The following is a 22,306-nucleotide window of genomic DNA, read 5'->3' as shown; positions in this document are numbered from 1 at the left end:
TGGGGTGACAATGGTTAGTAAAATTACATAGGTTTCAAATGTACATTTCTATAATATATCATCTGTATATCACATTATATGCTATTGATGAGCATGGCATATCTCCCCATTTATTTAGCTCTTTAATTTCAGCACATATAGGGCCTCTATCTATCTATCTATCTATCTATCTATCTATCTATCTATCTATCTATCCATCCATCCATCCATCCATCCATCCATCCATCCATCCATCCATCCATATCACTGATTTGGCTTTAAGTATAGTATATGCTTGGAAGCTATTGTAAATGTTACTGTTTTCTTAGTTTTATTTCCTAAATTTCATTATTAGTATCTAGAATTAAAGTTAAATTTTTGTTTATTAGCCTAATATCCTGTGACCTTGCTAAATATACATATTAGTTATCATACATTGTTTGAGGATTCCTTAGGATTTTCTATGCTAAGAGAATTAGGATTATTACGTCATCTGTGAGTAAAGACTATTTTATATCTTCCTTTTGAATATGTACAAGGTCTTTTATTTATTTTTCTTGCTTTATTCATTTGACTGGGATCTCCAGTAAAATGTTGACTAGAAGTGGTAAGGTGAATATATCTTTCTTTGTCAGCTCCATAAATCTGTACTGAAATTTTGCCCAACTCAGAAGCTGCACATGCTCAGTGCAAGATTCTACAATGCCAGGCAACGTGCAAGTATTGGGGGAAGGACCGCTACTAGGAAGCTGTGAGCTAAATGACTACCATGGCTCACACAGGGGTGGAAAACATTCAAGGTTTGACAGAATGCATGGAAAGATCTTCTAGAACAGCCTGAGAGTCCAATAAATACCAATAAATGCTCAGCTAATTAGTTGGTGACCTGCTCTCTCCACCATCATGAAGAGTTGGAACTGTCCTAATCCACTCATGCTGCCTTTTGATGTTTTATTTTCCTTTCAAGGTGCTACCTAATGATTACTTTAAACAGATATCACATCTTGAGGGTTGGTAAGTCCTCACTCAGATTCCATAAAATCCCACACCCTATACCTATCCTCACTGAGGGAAATGCTTAAATGCCTTTATTAATATGAAGGTCATAACCCTACCTCAGGGTTATAGCATGATATGGACAGATGTAGTCCAGAGAAATATCGATAGAAATTTTGGAAATTAAGAAAGGAAACCCAGAATAAAGAGAAATATCTAATAATAAAAATCACTAGATTTGGAAGACATGTCCCACAGGGAGCCAGAGAGCATTACCATAATTTAAGGTTAACTTCATTCATAGAAGTCTTAGAATACACATCATAGGGAGTAATTCTTTGGCCTGAGCAATAGAGAAGGAGACTTAATGCTTTTTCTCAGTTTTGGAAAATACTGCATTACCACAGTTAAAAAAAATAATAAAGGAGAAAAACACCAAAGGCAAAATTTGAGTTTTCTGTGTTGCCAAGAATAACAGGAAGACACTTATACTGTCAATCAAAGCATAAAAATACAGCAAACTGCTGTTTAAATCCATCATCTGCTTTGAAGCCAACTTTTTACCAGCCATATAGAGTCTGTCTGCCTTCTTTATCTCTTTGAACTATTTGGAAAGTAATTTCTTTTGAGAACTTTGGACTGATGCTCGTCCTCAGTCATGTGCTTGCCTCTCCCGGTGCGTTCTTGAGAAATGGCATCAGCACACATAAAAGGAGCTCTAGGTCGGGCTGGCCTTTCTGGCTCTACCACTTAGGGGACGCTATGGGCCAATCAAGGACAAAGACTCAAGGACAAAGAAGCACAGCCGTGCACAAGCAGAGGGCTCACTGTATTTTCAGTCCACAGTGTACGTGGTCTTTCATTGCCATGTTGTGTCTCACTGCACACTATCCACTGGTAGGGAGGCCAAGGTGTAGTCTTGTAGTCTGGTGAAGTTTTTAGATCTAGTCGTTAGCCAAAGTGTCTTTTATTTTGAATTGCAGTCATCAAAATTGAATGAATTATAAGAAGTCAACAGATTCATGAGATCAACTAAAATAGGTAAGACATAGAAACTGGTCCAAATAAATGGTAAAAACAGAGAGGGATCTAAAGCAGGTGATCAGAGTTGGGTGACAAAGCGAAAAGATCAAAGGTTCAGGAGAGGAGCACTGGAAAAAGCTGGTCAAGTGAGTAAGTGGGAAAGTGGGAGGGTGCCTAGAGCAAACACTGGCAATAGAGACCTACCGTATTGCCCGAGGTGGATTTGTGCTTTCTCATACTAATACGACAGTGGACCCAGATTAGAGCAAGTGGTAGTATTCAGTTAAATTGAACTGAGCTGATGTGACTTGAACTGAATCAATATGAACTCATTGAACTGGATTAAAAGAAATTGGAGTGGATTGCACAATTGCCCTTTAGAAACAGATAATTTTTTACATAGACACACACATGCACCTGTAAAATTCAGATAATTCAGATAATCCATACAGTGCTTTGTCTAAATTTATTTTTAAGTACTTAGGCTTGGAATAGACAGGAAAACATTTTGGGGTCTATTCTCTTCATCTCTAGGACCACAGGTAAACTATCTCAATGATTTAACAATTCATCTCCATTAAACACAGGCACAACATGTGTTATGTAGAGTTTTTACCTTTTACAAATAATGTTTTTCATTTTTACATGTCATTGGAGGGAAAACCTGCATTCCTGCTTCCTTCTACCATCTTAACCTGGCATAATGCTGTGTAGGGCTTTATGATAATAAATAAATAACTTTGTAAAAATATGAGCCCAAAGATGGAATGCGGCAAAAGAATGAGAAGGGAAAAGAAGTTGTAGAATTAATGAAACAAATCATATATTAACATAACAGCATTGCAGAATTCATAAATAAATTAGAAAGGCCAAGGAAAGGAATAGGGTTGGAAAAAACCGGATAAATGGCATGGAGGAGACATTGAAATAAATCACAGACAAGAGATTTGAACAATCAGAGCAAAGATGATAGTTACAAAAGACAAATATAATCAATCTAGCATTGAAGGCAATTGACATCCCTGAAATAAAGACCTCCACTAAAGGTACATTACAATAACAAGTTTTCTAAAATGAAGAGTGGATTGAATTCATAGCTTGAGAGGGTACTTTGCATACATGAGAAATAATGATACAAAATCAGTGCTATCTAGAATCCTGGTTAAATTACTGAAGTAAGAAAATACAAGGTTTTTAAGGAATTGCTTTAGATATATAGGCAGAAAAAGTAGGAGGGGAAAAAATTCCAGGATATAATGAAACAGTATATACAAAGTTCTATAGGAACAAATGTCAACCCTGGAACATTTAACCCAGACAAACTGCCATTCAGAAAAATAGGAGAAAAAACAGACACCTCATATGTGGGGTGGGGGGAAGCAAAGGCCTCAATGAAGATTTCTTGACTAAAACAATAATAAAAACCAGCCAATTAAGTGATTTTTAAAGAAATTAAGAACCACTAGTTTGGAAAATTGTGGTAAACTTAAACAAACACTGGTGGGTATTGAATCTATTTAAAAATAGAACAAATTTTAACAATTGCAGGAATTATGGTTGCAAAACATAATATAAATGTTATAACCCTACATCAAGTAAAAATAATATAACTAACAAAAACAGAAAGATGGGAGGACTAAAGGAAATGTACCAATGCCAATTACTTCATTGTTGGTGGCAGAGAGAAAAAAACATACTAAAATTGGAAATGTAGTTTTTTTCTTTTAATGACACACCAATAATTTTCTTTATATATTTATTTTAAAGTTAGAGGGATTTTAAAAATGCACCTTTGAAATGTAAAAAAAAATTATCTCACTTTTAAAATTTTATTTCTGTTATTTTTCTTCTTAAAGTAAAAGTTAATTTGGGTATTTTATTTAAAATAACAAAGTATTATCTCATTCTTATGAAATTAATTTTATTGATTCTCCTATCTGATACTCTCTATTGTATTAAATTTTTATTATTTTGTGATCTTTTTCTATGGTTAATTGTTCTTACTTGCTTCCACATAAGTAGTATCACACTAGCTATAGCCTAAAAATTACAAAATTTAGCATTTTCATCATTACATAGTTGTAAATATATTTGTATCTTCTTTATGATCTTTCCTGTAAGCCATGAGTTTTTTCAAACTTTTAAGTTTCATGTACGTGGCATACTTTAGTTATCTTTTTGTTATTGATTTTTCATTTAATTTCATGCTAACTGTATGGTTAAATACGTTTTATATTCTTGAAAACAATGTACATTTTCTAACTCAAGGGAGAGGGATAATTGCTGTAGATATAAAGATAGAAATATGGATATTAGATCAAGCTTGGTAATGTTGGGTTCAAATTTTCTATAGCCTTGCTTATTTTTGGTCTGCTTTGACGAAGGAGTTGCCTAACAGGTTTTTCCTTACATATTAGACACTGTATTTTTAGGTAAATGTATATTTGTGATTATTATTTCTTATTCGTTTCTCCTTATATTGTTATGATTGTTATGCTGTATCACACTTTATTTGTATTAATTCTCTTGCTCTAAATTCTGTTATCTGGTATTAACATTATAAAATAAGCCTTCTTTTGGTTAGAGTTTACACACTGTAGCTTTTTTTCATAACTTCATTCTCATCCTGCATGGTTTTATTTCAGTTGTGTGTCTTACAAGTAACATGCAGCTGGATTTTATTCTTTATTTTCTCCGAACTGCTAATCATTGTCTTTTAATAGGTGCTTTCATTGCATTTACATTTATTTTAATTATTATAATGTGGACTTAGATGTAGATTTATTCCTCCTGTCTTATTTCGAGTTTTTCAGTGTCACTATTTCTTTGCTCCATTTTTCCTTTACCTTTTTCTCTGTTTGATTAACCGAGTTCAATGTATTTCCCTTTTCTTTTCCTAAGTTCAGAAACTAAGTAGTAGTTCTGTTCCTTTAGTACTTACCCTAAACTTTCTATTGTTTCATCCCCTCCCTCTTAAGTAGTAGTTTAGCTGAGTAAAAAAATTCTAGGTTGACAATAATTTTCTCTTAGCACTTTGAATATATCATGCCATTGTCTTCTGAGAGCTACTATTCTGATTAACAGTCTCCTTGTAATCTCATTGTCATTTATTTAGCAGTAATCCTCAATTTCACTACGTGTCTCAGTTTGAATGACAGTCATTAAATGTCAGCCCTGGCTGTTTATGGGCAGTGACTTCATTGATCCAGGGACTCTTAATACAATGACGTTTGCCCACCCTGACATTCTTATTTCCTTTAAGGGAGCTCTTATCTTTACCCCAAATTTGTGTATGTGTGTGTTTCATGAATTTAAATGGTTGTTCTTTGGGTAGAGATCCTTCTCACTTGCTGCTACGGTAGCACTTAGTACACTGTGCATGAAAACTGAGAAGTGGCGATTGATATTAAGTGATTAATGAGCAGTTGGCAAATAGTTCATAGCCACTCTAATGCAGAATTAGTGCTTATCGTTTGTTCATAACTCATTAGTCTGCTCTAGACTCACCATATGAGGCATAGCCCCTGAATGCCAGGCTCTAGGATGTGGAGACCAGCTTCCACCTTGACCACATAATTTCAGAAGCTATTCACTCATTAGTGTGAGTGTGTTAAGATGTTTGGACACTGAATGATCAGTGTGTCTCAGTTCTCTTTCCCAACTTTCCATCATTTCCTGCCATGTTTTTCATTGTTGTATCCCCACGTACTGCCTCTCACTTGACAGTCCCACAGGAATTCCTGACTGATTTCTGGAAAGTTGGGGAGTGGGAATAAATTATGAAGGTTGAAGGGATTTTGTTACACTTCCATTTAAATCATCAGAAGAAGAGAGCATCGGATACATGGATGGTTTTGTTTAATTCAAGCCTACCAAGTCCATCCAACCTGACAGGATTACATTTCAACTCCAGAGGGAAAAAACATATCAAGTACCCTCACAAGTCTTGGGAAACAAGGAGAATATCTGCGTCTTGGATGGAGCCCCTGAGATCTAAAAGCCACAGATGCTCCAACTTCAGGAAGCCAAAGTTTAAAGAGGGCATTGTCATTAGGGGGCCCGGTCAGTTTAAAACCCCAGGAACTTCGAGGGAGAAATGGGAATGAAACTGTTGTTTCCCAAGGGATGATAATGTGGTTTCAGATTTTTAAATATGCGGCCAAGAAATCCTTGAGCTTTGGTGTGTTAGACAGAGGTAAGCCTTCCTGAGGACTCTGAGCAGTGCATAAGAGACAGTAGAAAGTAGGTGTGAATACCAGTTTTCAACTAAGACAGTCCTGAATTCTTAATCTCCCATTAGCATTTACTAACTGATTATCCCCGGCAAGTTATTTTCCGTACGTAAGTTTCATGTCCTCATGTAAACATTGGAGACATTTAATATCTACTTCACAGGGTGTTTATTTGTTTGTTTTGAGGATTAGAGTTGCTCATGTGTGAAGCATCCATCACAGTGAATGGAACTTATTAAAGGCTCAGTAAGTGGTAGCTTTCTTAGGTGGTGGCCAAGACACATATGCTTGCTGAGCTGAATTAATCAAATATTTATTAAACACCAACTCTGCCCCACACACTTTGCATCAGGCACTGTCTAGGCACAGAGATAGACTTATTCTATCCTTAAGATGCTTATGGTCAATTTGTCTTGTCTTTTGACCATTTTGTTTTTTCATCTCCAAGATACCCTAAGAGCAGAGCATTTGTGTGTCTTATGAGAATGTGTCCCTGTGGTCTAGAAGAGTGGATAAGGTCAACAGCTATTCACTGAGGGTCTATCCATACCAGGTACTATTCTCGGTACTTGGCGTGTTGACTGTACAAATCCGCCAAAAATCTCTGTGCCCTTAAGGAAGTTTATATTTTGGAGGACTGAAGTTACTTAATAAAAATAGCTAAAAATTTGCCACAAGCCATTTTTTTTTTTTATCTGTGTATAGAAAATTTCCCTGAAGAACATTGGAAATTCACAAACAACTCGCCCTTAGGTAGTGTGGTGCCATTTAGAAGCCACTGCCACACATGCTGCATTTTTCAAGGTCACTAAGCCTTCTTACAACTTTTAGGAGAGTGACATGTGAGCGAGTGGTCCGGGAGAATGTCTGGCTTTTTAGAGGAGAGGGGTTTCATACTGATGCCACCTATGATTTCTGGTCTCCCACCCCTCAGATCGCTTCATCAGTTCCAACCCTAGAAGGCAGCCCCGGGGGCAAGTGCGGGACCCAGGAGGTTAAGCCAACTTGCTCTGACCAGTAGGTGTGTATATGCTAGGTTTCTAGATCTGCTCTCCTGGGGGACTGTGTGCCTCCTTCATCAAGAAAGCTGCCAGCGTTCACAATTGGAACATAAACAGGCCAGCAGGTTCTGATTAATCCAAATTGGAACTATTCAAACAGTCACAAAAAGAGATCTTTTCCCCTGAAGGAATTTACATGTGAAGAGAGACTAAGATGGGAAATAAACATTTCTATAATGATTAAAGTTAATTGGCTTGAAAGGATGCCTCTGAAAGAAATGCTTTCTGGTTTTAGTTCCAATCTATTTCGGGACAAGCCTGTTTTTCATAAGATTGGTAACTGCAAACAGATACTGCCCTTTCATTGGAAACAGATGGTACAGGACATAATTAAAGAAGTATGCACTGGCATCTCAAATAACTGCTTTCAATTACAGCATTTCAAGAGTATTAAGGGGAAATATTTTAAACAAGACCACTGCAAAAATAGATTTTGTCATTAACTTTGAAATAATATTTGACTTAAGGCTGAAATTTCCATGTGCCAGGTCTGGATCTCACAGGCTGACGCTGATTGGTGCAAGAGAAATTGAATCATTATGGTCCTGTCGTTCAGGGGGGAAAAAAATCGTCTCAAATATATATTTTTTAATGCGGAGAAAAAAAAAGTCTTTTTCCTCTGGTAAGACTTTCATTTTGCACTTGAATTTCAGTTAGGTTTCACAACCTTGAGGAGCTTTCACAGCGAAACCATTTCAAGGTTAAGTCCAAGGTTGTCTGTCAGTGTGGTCGGCTGTGTGTGTGTAGGCCATGGGTACAGGCCTGCCCCCCTACCATGAAGGATGCTTATATGCCCTGTAGCCCACACTGTTAAGTATACACTGTACACATTCACACAAAGAGCTAAACATACCCCACCCTTGCCCCCAGTTAGATAATGTGCAAAGTTGGTAGGTTGCCTGGGCTGGCACATTTGTAATCGGTGGTTGGCTTACTGTACTTCTTCTCGTTAGATAATTTTAACGGAGATTATAATAATTAAAGATAGTGGTGTAACATCGACAAGTCACAAAATGCTTCACTTGTGTTGTCATATGTAACATACTGCAATGATGTTTCTTTCTCTCAATAAATATTTGTTTATTGAGTATCTAACACATGGCCGGCACTGTGCCAAGAAATAGAATGATGAACAGAAACAACTGCTTACTCGTCCCCTAGAGCTTATGATCGAATGATCAGTAGAGACAAGTAAACAATTACAATACACTATGGTAACTGCTCTGGTGAAGGGTGAGCAGGCCGGAAACCGCCCACACACACATTGACTGGGGTGCTTTACCCAAGAAGTGGCTTCTCCCTTATTACTTTACACTTGGTTTTAGGAACAGAAGAGTAAAGCATCTGCACAATATACCACCTTAGCATCTCAAACGCATGCACCTTTGGACTGACCATTGCTCTGAATGACGATAGCAGTATTCAGGCAGGTATAGTGCAATTTGTTGATCACCAATGGGTATTCATTGATCAATAAGCATAGCATACATTTACGTTCGATTGTATGTATACACACATGGGGAGAGACAGACAGAGAACACGCCTGAGCCATCCGACTTCTGACCGACCAAGGTGGCATGGGCTTTGAGCTGTTGTCCAGGTGTGGTGACGGGTGAGGTGTGAGCTGTGCCTGTACCCACTCACCTGCCTTTACATTAATGGTCTGTGTTCTTGAGATGGCTGGACAAAGGGTTATGGTGAAAAGCAAGCAAAAGAACAAAATACTGAGTAGTCCACACATCTATTTCCCTGGGATATGGATAGTGAGTGGAATGCTGCAATTGGACTTTTGGACTATTTTTTTAAAAATTGGAGTAATTAAGCCCTTATAGAGCTTAATAATTTTCTTCAAGGTTATACTCAAGATTCAAATTCTCCATGAAAAATTTGAGGTTAATCTCATTAGTAATTAGCTTTTCTTCATTTTGGATTTTCTCGTGTGTGTGTGTGTGTGTGTGTGTGTGTGTGTGTGTGTCCGTCTGTCCTATATCCTTTACAGTTTATGGGGAGTGAATTTAGGCAGTACCAGAAATGTTAATGCCATTTGTTCAAGGAAACACTATTTAGATTAGTTCCCAAAGAATTAAAAAACTATGTGGCCCCAAAAGTGATCCATGGAGGATGCAGAGGCAAAAGGATGGGGGAAACATCTCCAATTTGAGGCAGGAAATGGAAAAAAGAAAGAATTCTAGACTCTGGCTAAGAGAGAAGTGGAGGGATTTAGAACTTTGATGACACAAAAAGTGAAGGAAGAAAAACCCTTTTAATAGACAATCTTCAAATTGTTCAAGTGAAAGGATTTTTTTTTAGGGTTGGGGGTGATTCAGGTTGGTCGACTGAATGATTGACCGCAATTCTTCATCTTTCCACAGCTTCACTGTGGATGGCGTGTATTTTCCTGCTTCTTAGACTTTGGGCGTGGCTGTGTGGCTTGCTTTGCCCATGTGGGTGAGAGTGACAGGAGCCGGTTCCATGCCTAGATTTTAAGAGGCCTCCCATTTTCCTCGTGTTCCCTTTGGACTCTGCCCCGTTCATTAGAGAAGCAGGTCTTGGCTAGCTCTGGGTGCTGAGAGACACGTGGAGCCCGCCACCCCTGCCGGCCCACAGACCTGCAGGGAGAAGTCCCGCCATCTTGAAGCTCATCCACCCAGCGGAGCTCAGTTTTTATCCTAGCTCAGCCAACCCACAGACCTGTGGATATCAACGATTGTGCCTTTAAGCCACTGAGTTTTGGGGTCACTTGTTCTTCAGAAATATTGTGTCAAAGCTAATTAATGCGTTGGGAAAGAAATGGTGGGATCTAGAGGGAGGAAGAGAATGGAGCTGGAGGGGGTCTTCCTTCGGGCTGTCTTTCCTTGGTTCTCCGTTATCTCTGCAGAGGCAGCGGTCAGGCCAATGGCTGGCCTGCCCAGCAGGTGGCTCGCTTCCTTGACAGTGAAATTCATTTCCTGCTTGCTTGACCAGAAACTCTGCGTTTCAAAATTCAGACCAAGTTCACACAGTGTGAGGGGTGAGGAGGGGCTATTATTTCTGGTTCATAAATCTTCCAAACCTGATAATAACTAAGCTGAAAGTGGTCGGGCATCGTAGGACTATCTGGGCTTCTTATAGTCTAAGATAGTATCATGTAAGCTCCTGATTGTAAAGGGTGGTTGCAATCCACCCTGATTGTAAAAGGTGGTTGTCTAGTTTAGTGCTAGGTAAATGCAGGACTTTCATAAATTCTAGCAAAGGACTAAATGTTAAAGGTTCCTGGACTGCAAGGTCAATGTAGCAGCGTCAGCTGTTCAATTTACAGCTCTTTTCTCCAAACCAGTCCCGATGTCACCTAATAGCTTCTGAACCCCTTCTTGCCAGATACTGAGGTTATGAAGGCTGGGACTTTGAATGGCAGTCTCTCTGCTTCAATACCTCACTTAGGAAATCTAGCCACATACTTCCAAGGACTGAACGCCAATGCCTCACGGAGCATGCACTGAAAATGCATGATGGATTGGTGTCAATGAGCAGTTGAAGTCTATTCCCTCTGCCCTCTCACCTTGATCTCAGAAAAATCCACTTCTGCTGTGCAGGATTATAAGCTTGAGGTAATGACCGGATTCCCAGGTGGAAATGTCTGTCACACCACTTGAACTTCATTGAAGATTTACATCTAGAAAATAATAATAATAACAACAATAAACAGCGTGACTATTTACCGAATTTAGGGCCAACAGGTACTGTGCTGACTACTTTATTTGCATCATCTCATTTAAGCCACACAATCCTATGAAGTGGTGACTGTTATTAACCCCAGACATGTTAAGACTCTTTCAGTGAAGTAGCTGAAATGGATTGGAACTCTGGTCTTTCAGAGGCCTCCCTCATTGTTTTTCCCTACTTTGCACAGAGGTGTTAGTTGAAAGCGTTGACTTTGGATAGTCTCTCAAGAGACTAGGACATCTTTCCCACGTATTTGTCTTTTCCACCAGTAGAAGGTGGTCTTCGTCTCCCGTTATTCCAACTTTCCCTTGGTAGAACCGCAAAATCATTTAACAGCGTCTGACCTCTGCTCTCTTCCTACTCACATGCTCTCTTTTTTCACTTCAGGCGTCACCGCACTGAAACCTTCAAACAGCATGGGTTTATTCAAGAAATACCGAAAAATCTAGTTTGTGGCCGAGCACTTCATAGGTGACAGGCATAACGATTGTTGTCTTACCCAAATGAGGTCCTTCCCTCCACTGAGTTTTATCAGAAACATTGATTAGAAAAATGAACCTCACATGTTTAACTTTCTGCTGTCTTCTTCCTGAAAATAATAACGGATTCCCAAGAACTTCGCCCAGGGTTAAGGAGAGTAAATCAGTCTTAGGGATACCAAAGGTTTGAAGAAAGTCTACTAGAATAGTTTTCATGTGGCAAAGAGTCTAGGTCCAACTGATGGGACAAGTCATGCAACTTAAGAAAAGAGAAAGAAAAAAAATCCCTTTTAAAGACTCTGAGAAAAGCATTACTTTATGCTATTTAGAGAAGCTTGGGAGTTTTTTTTCCTTTGGTAAATGCCACAAAGGAGACATTTCTCATGAAAACTGAACTGAGAAACAGGCCGTAGCATGGTGAGAGACGGCCTCTGGGAATAGTCATGGGAGAGAGCTTGGAGCCAGGACCAGTAATTATGAGACACCAAGGAAAAAAGCAGAGGTTGTGTAGATGTGAACTATTCCAAAGCCCTCGTAGAAGTGAAATGGGAGGAAGAAAGAAAGTGCTTTACATAAAAGTAGTTCTCACCATACCAAACCCAACAGCATTCACATCTGGTGTCGCAGAAAATACACAAACTTGGACATACCCTTGCAAATATATTGAAAACTTGGGTATCTACTTAAAACCATGCAGACAGAGAGAACTAGAGTTTGAATCTTGGATCTACACGTACAATGTGAGTGACCTTGAGCAATTTACTACAGCTTCAAATTCATTATTTGCAAAATGAAAGTCATGAAACAACACACATGGAAAGGCCCAGCATATATCGTAAGTGTTGAAAATATATGCTTTGAATCAGGTAACGAGTTCTTCACTCGAGGCAAGAGTGCCTATTATGTGCCTAACAGAGCTCGGAACATAATGCTCAGACGTCAGATTTCTCAAGATCAATTCCTTGGTAAGCATCAGGAAAAGAAGATAGAGGTCTGTCCCTGAGCTGAAAATACATTATGCAAATTCACTTAGTACCTAAATAAAAATAACACTTGGGCAGGCACTCTGTACTGAGATGAATGGGAGTTAAGTGGGAGGAGTAGAGAATAAAAAAGGAAGACCTATTGGATACTATTTCTGTCAATCAAGTTTAGGAATCAGTCGTATGTGGCTGAGTTACACCAGGAACAGAAAACAAGCTTTGGGGTCCGACTTCCTTTCCAGTCTTGACTTTGTATGATGTGGGAATAGCCTTTCTAAGCCTCTGATTCCCCATCCATAGAATGGGAACAAAAATACTTGCCTGCCATACCATGTACGATTGCAGATGGTGTATGAAAAAGGCCTGCCTCTTAGTAGACATATTAATATGTATGCGACTCGGCAGCTATTGTTCCTTAAAAGGCCACAGTTCCTTCAGAGCAGAAACTGAACCTCATGAGTCTTTGAATTCTTCATTGTGTTTAGCACAATGCCTGCCACATATTAGGTATAATAAATCTTCATTGAATGGATGGATAACCAAAAAAAGGCTTGTTCAATGCTCTTGCCTTTTGCACTAATTGCCATCAGATGGAGCTTTTGCCTGATTTGAGAAGGTTTTTTTCCTCCTAAAAAACCCAACTGAGCTCCACCTTTGACTTCAGAGCATATCTGCAAGACAGAAGAACGACAATAGACATAAATTGGCTGTCTGGGGTGCTTGCCGATTAATGGCACGTTCAGATCCGACCTAAACAGTGGTTATACCTCTGGTTTTGGACTCAGTCCTATATTCATTTCCCAGCGCCATGATGTCTGACAAGTTACTTTAGGAAAGTTAGTTACCTCTTTGAACTTAATTTCCTCATTCATAAATAATGACCTTAATGGTTGATGTGAAGATTAAATGAGACAGCGTATGTATAGTACCAGACATCTAGTAGGCAGGGCCAGATTTGCAACTGAGTGTATGACACCAAAGCTCAGGCTCCTTCTATTACCTTTGATTTCCCAACGATTTTAAGCTCCTTGAAGAAAGGAGCCGTATCTTATTCAGAACCAGTCTGCGTATACTTTGGTGCCTAGCGCATGCAGGACAAAGGGTGTATGTAATCGATATTTGTGGTGCTGAGTTGTGTCTAACTTAATGTTACTCCACGTGAATCAAGAACGTGTCTCGAGAAAAATGTGACTTTGGCTACCAGGATCCATAATTCATTCCCCCAAACAAGGAATACCAGAGAAACTCTCTCTCCCTTCTCACTACTATTAGACTGGTTCTTTGGGGGGAAAAAACATAATAGCTGTCATATCTCTTCATTTTAATGAGGCTTTAGGCAAGTTAAACACTTAAGATGCTTTTAGTTGCAAGTAACAGAAAACCCACATCAAAGTGGCTTGAAGAGTAATTCCATGTAAGTGTTGGCTTATGTGCCTGGAACTGTGTATCAGAATTAATTGATAGCAGTATTGGCCTCACCATGGATGTAAGTTGGCCTCTAGCAGAAAATACATGGCATGTTTCCTCATTATCTTCTGGAAAAAGAAAATGAAAGGCAGCATGCCATTCCCAAGCACTGAGCATAACTTTTCTCTTCGTAATGTTTCCACTCCTTAAATAGTAATTGTCACTGATGGAATGCGGTGCACTGATAGCCTTAGGTTAAGGAGCCTGGCAAGGGATTTGGCATTATGACTGGAGTTGGGGTCAGCATTGCGTCTACATAGGGGTGGGAACGGAGTGGGGAAAGAGTGATGGGGATTCAGTTACTGTGTCCCCAGCAAAGATTCTTATGTTCATGGAAAAGATGTTGAAGTTTGGTCTAGATGATGTAGTTGGGTTGATTAGTAGCTGACTAGATAGTTGCATGGTTAACACACTAGAAGGAGAGGTGACATATCACAGCCAAGGAATCTTGCCTCCCTTTACCCTGCCAGCCCAGGTGCTCCTCTACCCTGCTTGTGTACAGAAATATGTATCGTTTCACACACATACAGCCTCTTAATTATGGATTTATAGAGCGATAGCTATCTTCCAACACAGCCATGAGGCTGTTGAGAGTAAGAGCTGTGCCTTGCCCATCTTTCTAGCCTCAACCCATAGCACAGAATCTGATGGATAATAAGGAGCTCAGTTTTTAAATATTAGTTAATGGGCAAACAATGGCTAGAAGTTACAGAAAGGGAGACCGGAAATCCTCAAATGTGTGAAAAGAAAGCTTCCTAGCAATAAGTGTCTTACGTAAATGACTAACAGTCATCAATGACGTAATTATAAAGAAGATGGGTGTCAGGTTAAGATACCTTTAAGGTCCCTTTGATACTGGAATTCAGTGATCTTTCTGAGTTTATTGATGGTGATCACTGCGTACACTGTATTATGGTGGCCTAGGGCATTCTGGGTGGTAGGAAGGGGCTGGAGTCAACTGTTTGGCTCGTGAAAACCCCAGCCTCCTTTTCAGGGCCATGATCTCTACAAAGAGAGCACACTCCATTCTGCACGCCAGCTGTGATGACCCATCGTCAGTGCTTGTGATCTGGTACGGACTTGGTGTTCGCTGCCTCCTCATAGGCTGGATGCCAAGACAACAAGGAACACAGCCGAAGGAAACTCATGAGCCCATATAATACCAGGGAGGGGAAGGAATTTCTTAAAAGCTTGAGCAATCTTTAGCTCGAATGAGTTTTAAGAAAGAGAACAAACAAAAGCAGACGTCAACATGGCAGATGTTCAGTTCAGTTTACCTAGCTGGGTACTGGGCAGGCCCTCCAGTTGGAGGATAAGAAATACATGGAGACAAGGTCTGGCCTACAGTAAAGTTGAGTTTGGTTGGATGTTTGCAACACACACACACACACACACCATACTTGAGAAATATGCAAAATCACATGCAAGACAGTCAAGGGGATGACCAGACAATAGGACATCCAGGAGGATGGCCAGACAATAGGACACACAGCACACACTTCCACTCACCCTCCTAGCCTTCTTAACCTCTCAGTTTGCTTCCAACACTTATACTCTCTCCACCCTATTAGAACTGAATTTCTTAAACTCTTTGACTCCCTAAATATTCCATGAGACCTTAGTTTGCTGTCTGTCAAAGTCATGTTTTTAACACCATTTTTATTGGTATAAAAGTTATATATCACTTATTCCTACCACTGAGATATAACCACTTTTAGCATGACGGTATAGGTTCTTTTTTTTTCCTATATGTATTCTTTTCTTTCACAAATTTATAGGGTTTTCACAGGCTCTTCCTAGAACACTACTTACGTATATCTGTAAACGCATAGAAAAACATCTGGAAGGATCTAGTATGCAAAATACTTAGCTGAGGACTGGCAACTTTTTAACCTTGTGGAGTGAAGACAATGACAGGGAAAAAGCAAACAAACAGCAAAGCAAGAAACTGTCATCAAATTCCACCATCCTTTTACGAAGGCCAGGATGTGCTACCACCCAAAATGTAAGGACGCCGTCTCACCCTGAAATAATTAGCTTTATATAAAAACTCTTAAAATCTGCCCATGCTCGTCTCTTTCCTCCATGGGCAAGTGCAGATTTTGCCATGGACAGCATTTGGGAACCTCAGCAGTAAGCCCTCATGCTGCATGCTCTGCCCCTGAGCCCGACCTCAGCCAGCACACGGAACGTTCAATGTCAAATTCAAATTCAAATGGGGAAGTAGAAGCCACACTGCAGAGCAGAGACGTTCAAGGTCAAGAAAATAATCACTGTTGAACAACTGCTACCTGCCAGATACTCTTCTGGGTGATGGAATTCCACAGGGAACAAAACAGACATAAGAGCTGCCTTCATGGAACTTATGTTCTATTAAGGGAAGTAGATTAATGACAAAGACGCAGCAAATATAGAGTATATCACATGGTCTTCAATATGGTAGTGAAAAAGAAAGCATGGCAAGTGTAATAGATAGAGTCACGCAAGGGCAAAAAGTGATCAGAGATGGTCTCCCTGAGCAGAGTCTAGAAGGAAAGGGAGGGAGCGAGCCTTGCAGCTGTCTAAGGCAAGAACATTTTGGCACTGGGGACAGTAACTACAGATGTCCTCAGGCAAGGGTGTGCTTGATCGAGTTGGGGGACAGGTATGCACAGAGGTAAGGGGAGGGAGGACAAGGAAGTCAGACGTCTAGGGCCCGACAAGCAAGGACTGAGTTTTCCCTGAGTGCACGGTGCACTGTGCGAGGGCGTCACACAGAGGAGTGAGACAGTCTGCCTCACGTTGTGATGACGGTGCTCTGCTGCTGTATAAAGAGACTCTGTGGGGACAAAGGTAGAGGCAGAGAATGCAGCTGATGATGTAGTTTCCGGTCTGGAGAATGGACAAGAGTGCTTATAATGGAGAAAGAAGATAATAGATAAAGTACCCCTGTGTTGCTTCTGTTGCTGCTGCAGCTTTCTTGGGATTGAGGAACTAGGGAAACAGCGTGTCATTCCATAGGAGGAAGGCTAAGGTTTGGAAATACATATCTAAACCAGCATGTGTGGCCTAGGTATGTATTTCCAAATTAGCTATCCATCGCTGTATGTATAGATAGATAGAGATATGGACATAGATATAGAGATAGAGATATAATACTGGGGGTACACTAGTGGTCACTTTGGTCAACGTTGCTCAAGCGGTACTTCGCTGAGATCAGAAGTGTCTGGAGGCCGAGCACCTCTTGTCATTGCAGAAGTCAAACGTGACTTGTATTCATCTCTTGTTATTGGTATAGATTAAGTATTACAATTTTAATACAGTTTTCCTTTCTTAAAATGTGTATACATTTTTTTGGTTCTCTATAAATTCTTGTCCGCTGGTTCCCTGGCAACTAATGCTTTTCCAATTTTATGTTCTTTAAGACTTTCCTTATGTTTGCTTTCATTAGCTAATTATTGTATAGATTCCATGGGAACCCCAAGTATTGGTCAAGATGGACGAGGCTATGCTGTGGTAACAAACCAACCTCAAAATCTTGATGATTTCATACCATGAAAGTATGTATTCAATGTGGGTTAGCAGGCAGACTCTGACAATCTTGGTTACCCAGCGACCAGGCTGACGGAAGCTTCGTCTCCGTATTTGGATATGCAATCACTGAAGCAGGTAAAAGGATGCATGGAAAATTCTGTGCTGGCTCTTCAAGCCCAGAAGTAACATACACTGTTTCCACTTGTATTTACCTGCTGTGAGTACCACAGACATGCCTAATTTCAGCGAGGCAGGAAGATGCAGCTGTACGCTGTGCCTGGAAGAATAAGAATTAGAAAAAGAAATGAATAATTCTAATGACTCCCAGCACCCGCCTTTCTCTGAAAATCCCAGATTTTCCTTGCTTTCACCTTTCCAGTTTGAGCTTTCGCAGGTATGTCTTCCCTGTTTATTTTAATTGGAATATTTATGACCTGTAAACTCCCAGACCACACATGTCACTCAGGTGACACTGCACATGGCCTTGTTATGACAGTTATTTTTGTGCATATACACAATTAGTATCTGCTATTCTGAATGCATTCCTATCTTTTTCTTTACGCTACTAGGTTGGTCTTTGTAGCCAGGAAATCGATGCAGAGAGGTACTAGGCGAAAATATCTCATCCGAAGATAAAAACCAGAGATCCTGTTTCCTTTAGGCCCCATTCTATTATTTGATAATACAGTGGTTATTTCCCACCTGCCATGCCCACTTGGGTTTTGAAAAAATGTGGCAATGGCAACAAGCCATTCCAGATATTCTCTGCTGCTCGAGGCCCAGCCAGAAGTTAACTTCATGTGCTTGCAAGTCATGGAAAAGCAATAGCATTGTATGTTTCATTGTTAGGCTAATGCATCAGTGAGTGGCAAGGGGCCATGTTCAGCAATAGTGATAGACTTCTAACTCTGAAGAATCTAAAATTGTCCCAAACAAACGAAGTGTTTTGATTTTCCAGGTCAGGGACTAAGATCCACGTGTCACCTCACTGTCAGAGTTTCAAACTCTGATTTTTCTTTTTTTTGACATCTCAGAGATTTATGACTAAAGCCCCACAAACAGAACTTGTTGACTTGTTAAACAATGATTGGATTTATTAAAAGTAATGTCTCCTCTCAGTTGAGTGACAGGTGTCAGAGAGTGCATTTCTCCTTTCAGCAGTCCCACAAAAGGAGCGTGGGCACACAAGGTGTGAAGGAGCAATAACACAAATACTGAGGTAGAAAACGTAATCCTTGGCAGGACTGGGAAGAGAAAAAAGTCAGGGTTGAAATAAACTACAGACTCATCCGTGAGCTGTGAGTGGAAACAACCTTTTTTTCTTTCTCCTTTTTCTTCCTTTCCTGTACTGCAGCCCAACAGTTTGCATTGCCCGGAGGAGGCAGAAATGAACACTTTGTTCAATGAAGAAGCAAACATTCTGTCAGGTTTGCTTCTTCTATCCAACAGGTGGCAGTATTGCTTTACAAATGGGGTCAGAAGCAGCAGAAAAGCTAAGCGACCACCAGCATCTGTTTTTGTTGTTTTGGTTTTTGTTTTAATCCCACTGTTGTTCATAGAATAGGGCAGTCCTGACGAGCACCAGTATTCATCTTTTCAGAAGCACTTTATGTTTGGAAAGACATATGTGGCTGATGAGTCATTTCCGCTATAGAACACCAGTAAATGATGAGAAACATCTAACTTTCTCCTTTTGGTTCCTCTGGATGAGCGGAGAGGGAATTCTTTGTTTTCTCTCTTTATTTTGTGTTAGTGACCAATTCGAGCATATCTCATACCACTTGAATTCACTCATTAATTCACTAAAACATGCACTGAAACAGTGGCATTTACGGAGTGTGGGGTTTTTTTTTCTCTTTCTTTTGGTTATTATACAAAGCTAGAAATGGAGGGCGCTGCAAAAGAAAAATGAGACCCTATGTTTATTGTACAAGATTTTTGCCATCTAATTAGTAGAATACAATATATTTAAATCCAACTGGTAATAATCCAGGCAAGATGATTTATGTTGGGTACTAACAGTTAAAAATAAAAACTAACATTTGGCTGGAGTTTACTGCGTGTTAAATACTGTTAGCTTGGCAGACATTTTCATATTGTTATGGACTTTTGTATGACTATGTATGTACAAGGCTATTCGACATAATAGTAACTAAAAATTCAAAGTAACCAGTGTCCATAGATAAGGGAGTGATTAAATAAGTTATATTCATCCATACAATAGAATACTATGTAATGATTTAAGAGGACGATACTTAGTAATATGAAAAATGCTCACGACATATTGTTCAGCAACAAAAGGAGATTACACATGTTGATGCCTTTGTTAGAAATATGAATGTATATATGTGTGTACATCTAAACAGAAAGTATCAAGAAGGCTACATACTAAAATTCTAACCATAGTTTTATTTAGATAGGATTACAGATGATTTTATTTTCTTCCTAATTATTTATTGTGCTTTGAGAATATACATAAGTATATTTATGTATATATATATGTGTGTGTTTATATATACTCTGAGAAATAAAATAAAGCTATTTTTATTTTACACACACACACACACACACACACACCCCCCAAAGCAAAACAAAACAAAATGAGCTCCTGGTTACCTAACTGTCTAACCAATAGCGTTAACTCTTAACTCAATACACATTTTTGAGTAGCTTTTATATACAAGCCACTATACTCCGATTCCTTCTTCATCTTTTCAACATCTGACTCCCTTCTCCTCCCTCTGCCCTCCTCTTCTTTCCTTTCCTCTCATCCCCTTTCTATATCTACCTTTCCGTCCCTCTTCTCTGATTTCTTCCCCTTGGCTTGTTTCAAATCCCCTGATCCTGCCTCCTTCAAACAGAAATATATTCCGTTTTCTTCTGTACACCACCAGCCTCTGAAAGATCAGTCTTCCCTCACGCTCTCCATTTCCTTCTCCTCGCCCTTTCAATTCCATTCACTCACCAACCTTCTTCAACCTGGATTTTGCCTTTACCTCGCAAAGGAAATTCATCTGGCAAAACCATGAATGAATTCCTAACTGGATATCCCAAAAGTCTCTCGTAAAGACTTATTTTTGTATTTTCCTCTGGTCTCTCCCCACATGTGTACATAATTTCACATAGCTATAGCTATAGCATAGAAACCATGTTTGTATTTTGTTCCCTTTTTAACATAATACTGTTACTCTCCGTACCTCCACTGCATATCCATCATCAACATTTGCATGACATTGGATGGCTTTACTTACCGTTAAAAACCTGTGCTTTGGCTCAATCCTGTATTCAAGTCTTGTCTTTAGCGCTTAGCTATGTGATATAAGCCAACGAGATAAGTTGCTGTGTCATAAGGGAGGAAGGATGTCGCGTTGCGTGGGTTCTTAGAATAAAAAGGGAATCTCTGATGAGGTAAAAAAACAAAGTAGTGTTTTCATAAAAATCCCTTCTGGACGTTAGCCAGACAGGCCAGGTCAACTCTAACCTAAGAGGCCAGTCTCTGTGACTATTTGGGGATTTTCAAGCGAGAAAGCCACGGGGACGAAGCACAGCTGAAAAAAGGGGAAGCCAAGAGTTCATCAGCAAAGACTTCATCTTCACTTACCTTGCAGAGGGAACAAAGGTGGGGAGGCCCTTGGCACTCCCTCAGGGGTGTGTGAAATATTGAAAAATATTAATTTTGGAACAACTGTGCCTACGATGTTGAAAACAAACTAGCAAAGGGAGAGCTGTTGTTAAGGAGATTGGCAGAAAGTCCCTTTGATCCCCCTAACGATACTCATTCCAGGTCCCCACAGCCCTTCAACAGAAAAGCAAGATGACATAAGATACAGACCAGGAAATACGCAGTCAGATGGACTGTAACCTCTGGGCACCCCCAAATGTCTAACACAAACTATAATTTAGCATTTGGGGGGGGGGGGAGTCCAGCATTTTAAATAATTACAAAGGACATAAAAGCTTTGTTTGACTACCCACAAACCTTTTGCTACAAGATTAGGTGTCATGCTTTCTTGGCCCTTTCAGAATGCAGGGCCAGCTCCGCACTATAATGTCCCAGCACTTACGTGTATGCACTTTGATGCCCTGTTTCCAGACCCCCAAATGCCAGGTGTGATCCTACAGCTCAAGCACTCAGTCCAAACCCCCACAGGAGGCTGACCCTTTTTCCCTGTACCCTCCCAGGTCACCGCTTGCCTGCACAAGTCCTGTGGTGCCTTCTGCTTAGGAGCTGCTTGCTCGGTAAGGTACAGTTGTGTAGACAGCAAGATGGGCTCCGCGTGTTCTTTTTCTAGAAGTAGTCCTATATTTAACTCTAGAATCAATGCCTTGACTCAAAAAGAATGACTACCCCCTAGTGGAACTTTGAGGAACCAGGCAGTTTAGAAAAGGTGTCTGAAAGCAGAAGGTATTTTCCTCATCCCCCTAAAACACAGAGAACGTCCTTGATCGGTTTCGGGGGAAATTCAACTCTACATCTAAGAATGCACTTAAAAATGTTTTGGTCACCCATGATAGGATTTATAAACTTGTGGAATGCCATTACACAGGAAGAAAAAAAAAATCTGTTAGTGTTTTGAAGTTGTTTTTCCCAGTCCTGGATGGTTGGATTCAATCTTGTAAAAAAAATATCACATTTCCACAAATTGATTTGTAAAGTAAAAAATAGTGGGATAGATAGATACATGATAAAGCAAAAATGTTAAATGTTAATGGTGGAATCACAATGATTGGGTATGAATGTATTCACTGTAAAATTCTTTAAACCTTTCCATATGTTTAAAAATTTTATAACAGGATGTTGGAGAAAACATATTATTGTTGTGACCATAATTATAGAAAAAATATTTCTCCCCCAACTCTTATTTTAGGAG

This window comes from Rhinolophus sinicus, chromosome 11 (assembly GCF_057876585.1).
Source record: "Rhinolophus sinicus isolate RSI-liver-muscle chromosome 11, RSI-T2T, whole genome shotgun sequence".
NCBI classification, from domain to species: domain Eukaryota; kingdom Metazoa; phylum Chordata; class Mammalia; order Chiroptera; family Rhinolophidae; genus Rhinolophus; species Rhinolophus sinicus.
The sequence above is the reverse complement of the archived record's forward strand: the minus strand, read 5'-3'. Positions refer to the sequence as shown.